This window comes from Capricornis sumatraensis, chromosome 10 (genome assembly GCF_032405125.1).
Source record: "Capricornis sumatraensis isolate serow.1 chromosome 10, serow.2, whole genome shotgun sequence".
Lineage (NCBI taxonomy): Eukaryota > Metazoa > Chordata > Mammalia > Artiodactyla > Bovidae > Capricornis > Capricornis sumatraensis.
Genome location: NC_091078.1, coordinates 104365401 through 104371400, shown reverse-complemented (window position 1 = coordinate 104371400; position 6000 = coordinate 104365401).

The window sequence follows — 6000 nt, the reverse complement described above, 5'->3', positions numbered from 1 at the left end:
GCCCCCTTCCCCGCTGAGCAGAAGTGCTCCCTCGGGCCCCTGTCGCGCCCCTCTTTGTGTGCCTGTTCCTGGGTGTTTGCCCCGCGTGGTCGGTCCCGTCGGTCTTTCTGCCGCAGAACCAGTAGCTTGCGGTTTCAGTCGCCCGGCGCCTGCGTCCTGTCGTCTGAGCTGGGCTCTGGGCTGAGCCTCTCACGGACGTTTCCCTTCTCTCTTCGGCAGACGGGGGATTGAGGCTCAGCTTGGTTACAGCGCTTGCCCCGTAGGAGCCAAGGAGCTGGTTCTGGAACTGTGATGGCTCAGCTCCAGGGCCCAGCCGTCAACCCTGCGCTGTGGTTAAGGGCCAGCGTGGAGGAGAACTTGGGTGTCTTCCGTGGCTGGTGTCGGCACGGCAGGCTCTGGGCAGCGGTGGGTGGGGGGACCGGGCCGCCCCCTCATTTCCTGCTGCTCGCCACAGGTGGACGCCGCTGGGGTGGGGCAGGAGCCTCTGACTGCGGGGAGCCCTCCCTGGCGCTCTCCCCTCCCTCTGATCTCACAGGTGAGCGGCAAGAGTCGGACGGCAGGAGGAAGGCGCAGAGGAGGAGGACGTCTCGCGGGGAGAGGGCCGCGGGTGTGCGGCTGGCAGGCCCCGTGAAGCACGGCAGCTTCTCCATCCAGCTGGAGGTCCTGCCGCTGCTGGCAGGTAGGCACCCGGCGTCCCGGCAGGCGGGCTGTGACTCTGACCCAGTGAACTGATGGTGCTGCTGGAAGAGGGCGTGGTTACCGTCCTCACTGTTTCTTCAGTGTGGAGCTTCCCTGAGGACACACAGCTCAGGGGCAGAACAGGGGCCTGAGTCTTCTGCTTTGAAGATCCACCCCAATTTATAAACTAGGTTTGACCGAAAATAAATAGGTATTCTGTCCATGGGTGGAAAAAATTAGCTGATTGAGTAAAAATGTCTGACCTTGTCTTAAAAAGGTAACATGGAGGGAAGCCTCCTCGTTTCAGAGAAGGGAATCCGAGACTTACTTCGCTCTGGGTTTTTCGACCATCAGGGTGGACTAGCGCCGTCTTCCGAATGATCTGAAGAAGCAGCTTAGGTCGACTCACACGGTCACTCTCCAGGTTCAGGAATGCTGGGAAAATTCTTGTTCCCATAGGCACTTGGGTTGATGTTGATACGTTTCAAGGAAACACTCTTAACTTTTCAGTTCGCACTTCCAGACAGATTTTTGAAGATCAGTTCCACCCAAAGTGAGTTTTCAGGGACTCTCCACGCACTGCCCGAGCCCTGTCCAGAAGGACCATGCCTCCATGCAGCCGCCCCGAGACCCCGCCTGGGGCAGCGTCTTGGGTTCATGCTGCTTCATGAACCGCTGCTGCTCCAGGTGGGTGGGCCCCGGGGACCTGCCTGGCCGGCTCCTGACTTTGCAGTGAGGGGAGGGGGACGCCCGGCTGAAGACAGGCCTGCTGGAGGGGCGTGTCTGGCAGGCGAAGCCGAGAGGTGCCTGGGCTCCCCTCCCCGTAAGCCCTGCCACGAGGGCCTTGTACACGCTGACAGGGACTGCGGGAGTGACACGCCGGCTGTGATTCTGGCTCAGCCGCTCCCCAGCAGGTTGCCTGCTTTCTCTGAGCCTCAGTGTCCTCATCTGTGAAATGGGGACAGTGACTTCCTTCCCCCGCAGGGGTGTAGCACGGATCACAAAAGATGCTGTGTGTGGACGGCTCTGAGGGGAGCCCTGCACATGGCGGGATTGGACAGGCCGCTGGTGAGGAGGCTGCTCCTCTGCCAGGACGGCTGCTGACGGGGCAGCTGCACACCAGGCGCCTCCAGCAAGGGAAGCAGAGAGACCCCTGCCCCCTGCCCCCGGCACTGACGCCACGGTCTGTGGCCACAAACTGCAGATGGCTGTGGCTCATCAAGCCAACTGCAGGCTGCTTTTCCCATAAAATATAATAGCGTGAGACTGATGGTTTTGAACTGTGGTGTCGGAGAAGGCTCTTGACAGACTTCCACTGGATAATCGGAAAAGCAAGAGAGCTCCAGAAAAACATCTACTTTTGCTTTCTTGATCACGCCAAAACCTTTGACTGTGTGGGTCACAGCAAACTGGAAAATTCTTCAAGAGATGGGAATACTAGACCATGTGGCCTCTTGAGACGTGTATGCAGGTCAAGAATCAACAATTAGAAATGGACATGGAACAACAGACTGGTTCCAGATTGGCAAAGGAGTGCGTCAGGACTGTATAATGTCACCCTGCTTATTTAACTTCTATGCAGAGTACATCATGAGAAACGCTGGACTGGAAGAAACACAAGCTGGAATCAAGATGGCTGGGAGAAATATCAATAACCTCAGATATGCAGATGATACCACCCTTATGGCAGAAAGTGAAGAGGAGCTAAAAAGCCTCTTGATGAAAGTGAAAGAGGAGAGTGAAAAAGTTGGCTTAAAACTCAACAGTCAGAAAACTAAGATCGTGGCATCTGGTCCCATCACTTCATGGGAAATAGATGGGGAAACAGTGGAAACTGAGAGACTTTAACTCCTTGGGCTCCAAAATCACTGCAGATGGTGACTGCAGCCATGAAATTAAAAGACACTTGATCTTTGGAAGAAAAGCTATGACCAACCTAGGCAGCATTTTAAGAAGCAGAGACGTTACTTTGCCAACAAAGGTCCGTCTAGTCAAGGCTATGGTTTTTTCAGTGGTCATGTATGGATGTGAGAGTTGGACTGTCAAGAAAGCTGAGTGCTGAAGAATTGGTGCTTTTGAACTGTGGTGTTGGCAAAGACTCTTGAGAGTCCCTTGGACTGCAAGGAGATCCAGCCAGTCCATGCTAAATGAAATCAGTCCTGAATATTCATTGGAAGGACTGATGCTGAAGCTGAAACTCTAATACTTTGGCCACCTGATTCAAACAACTGACTCACTGGAAAAGACCCTGATGCTGGGCAAGATTGAAGGCAGGAGGAGAAGGGGATGACAGAGGATGAGGTGGTTGGATGGCATCATTGATGTGATGGACATCTGAGTTTGAGCAAACTCCGGGAGTTGGTGATCGACAGGGAGGCCTGACGTGCTGTGGTCCACGGGGTCGCAAAGAGTCGGATACGACTGAGCGACTGAACTGAGCTGAACTTGCACTGGAGAGTCCTAAACTGGGCGGTCTTCTATGAAAAGGCTGACGAAGTCCTAGAACAGAGGTCATGATCGGCGACGGCCTTAAGCAGTTGGTCTGTTGCAGAGAGTCACGAGGGCGCAGGGAGGGGTCCTCCAGGAGGTGCCTGTGGCTCCCGCAGACGTACCCAGTCTGTGCCCGGGACTTGTTCTGGAAGCAGCTGCTCTCTTTGAGTGTGAATGCCCTAAACATATACTTTCAGCCTCGTGAACAGAAGCGAATCGTCCTTTTTGTGCACGGAGCCTATGCTAGCAGAGCCTACCAGTCCGTCACCTTCCCGCACGTGAGCCGTCGCCATCCTCTGCACCCTGAGAGGGGCGGGATCTCTGTCCCTCTTGCACACGAGGATGTGGAGTCTCAGAGAGCGTGTGACTGCTTGTAGGTCACACGGCGACTAACAGATCTGGGGTTTGAAACTAACCAGGCCCCTCGGCTTGCAGGGCTGGGGCTCAGCTTTTCTTTTTCCTGCCTTCCCCAGTATGTCTCCTACTGCTGAGGCGTCCGGGCCCCTTTTAGGAGAGAAGTGTTCTCCCAGCCGGTGTGCCCTGCGGCAGGCCAGGTCCTGCTTCCTTTCTGCAGTCACACTGTTGCGAAACCACAACGAATGAGCCCGCACGCCGCGACTGCCGATGGCCGTGCGCCCAGACCCCCTGCTCTGCAACGGGAGAAGCCGGGGCCCTGACACCAGGGAGCAGCCCCCCTCAGCTGCAAGCAGGGAGCACCCACAAGGCCGCGAAGACCCAGCACCCAGCTCAGCCAGAGATAAAGAAACGAGAGCGTTTTTAAAAAGGCACACACTCAGATCCTCTTCGGGAACCTATGAGGCCCCAGTGGAGAGAGGGGTGCTGACGTGGTGCCTGTGGGCGTCCCCCAGTTGTGACCGGTATCTCGGGTTTTCCTCCTCGAGGTCTGACTTTGTCTTCGGCGCTCCGGTTCCCCGGCCCCTCTGTCCTGGTCGCAGGGCTGTCTTTGGGATTCGGCTCGCCCTGTCTGTCTGTCCTCAGGATGGCAGTCTGTCGTGAGCCACGGCAGCGGGAGGTCGGCCAGCATCTTAGATTGTTTCTTGACGCTGAAAACTGAGGTTCCCCTCATGACGGAAGAGCAGAAGCAGGATCTGAACCCCATGACCATAAAGATCAAGTGTGTTTCCTCCCTTCCGTCGCAGCCCGTGCCCTTCAGGGAGCTAGAGGTGAGTGCGAGCCGGGCCGGCTGGGGTCAGAGCGGCCCTCCCGGCCGTCCACGCCTCACCCGCCGTCCCCCGTCCCCTGATGACAAGTACCCTCGTCGGCCCCGTCTCACCACTTAGGGCTGCTCAGCCAGACCCAGAGGGTGTCAGGTTCCTGGGGCCAGGAGTCCCCCAGCCTGAGGGGTCTCAGTGTGATTCTCTGAGGCCAGGCTTGGAAGTGGATTTCTCCAGAAAGCCTTCTTCATTATTTCTTCCGGGTACCAGGGAGGCCATACCAACCCGCCCAGGATTATTTTCAGATACTTTTCAGTATCAGCCTTGATTTCAGAAAAATAAACAGTGCCTTGGCAGCGGCAGTGTGTGTTCTGACCACACGCTGTGGGAACGGGCAGCTTCTGATGTAGGAGGCTTAGCACGTGCAAGCTTCCCTGTCTCCGTGTGGACACAGGCCTGGCCCTGCCAGGCCTCTTACACCAGACCCCAGTTTTGCGTGGGCGCTCTATATGCTCAGGGTGACCCTTGCCAGCTCCCCGATGTGTCTGTCTGGGACACACGGATTCCCTGTCCTGAAGGCCTCTCCTCTCTGCCTTCTCCGTGCCTGGCCCCAGGACGAGAGGAGGCATAGGGCCTGTCTGCGTGGCTGGACATCCCAGGGGGTGCGGGGGGCACCTTGCGGCTCGCTGAGCCCTCCCAGCCGCCAGGTTGGGGCCCTGCAGGTGGCCCTGGGTCCTCGCAGTGGCCTGAAGAACAGGCTCTGTCCTTGGGGCTTGCGGATGATGAACCGAAGACCACGGTGGCTGTCGGTTGTGGGGGCAGGGGGTGATGAGCTCGTGCTGGGATTTGAGCCGCTGGGTGGGGGCCGCCTGGAGGGGAGGGAGATGGGGACAGGGGGTGACCCCTGCCCTGCCGTTCGCAGCGGCTCTGCAGCCCCGTGTACTGCAGGTACCAGTTCCACAGGGCCCCGGTGCACCGCACGGAGGGCCGGCCGCACGGGAGCCACGTGTACTTCCAGGATGTCAACGTCATCTTCCTGGGGGCCATGCACCCCAGCGACCTGAGGGAGTATCTGGAGGGGCCCCCCATGGTGGTGGAAGTGCACGACCGGGACCACAAGTCCGAGAGCTATTCCCGCAAGCCCACCCTGTTTGGGGAGGACCCCCTGGACGCATATCTCAACCTCCAGGCCCTCATCTCCCCAGGAGACACGGAGAGCAAACCCTTTGCGACCCAGGAGAAGATGTGGGACCCGCACGGCGTGGCCCAGGTCAGCTTCGCCGACCTCCTCCTCGGCCACAAGTACCTGAACCTGGCCGCCCCCGTGCACAGCTGCGAGCCCTGGGCCGCCTCCCTGGGCCACGGCCACAGGAGAGGGCACGCGGGGGGCCCCAGGGAGGGCGTGCCACACAGCCCGATGCTGCCGGGGGACTACGTGGAGGCCAGCTGCCTGCTGAAGCTGCGGGTGGATGTGGCGGTGCCGCTGCGTGGAGGGCTGGGTGGCGCCGGCCCCGCGCTCTCCCGGTTCGGCCGCGTGGTCTTTGTGTTCGAGTCCAGGCGGGTCTCCCTGCTGCACAGCCTCCTGCAGGACGTCACCATGATCAACGCCAGGGCCCTGGCCCTGGACTCCTACCCGCTGGGGGACATCCAGCAGAGC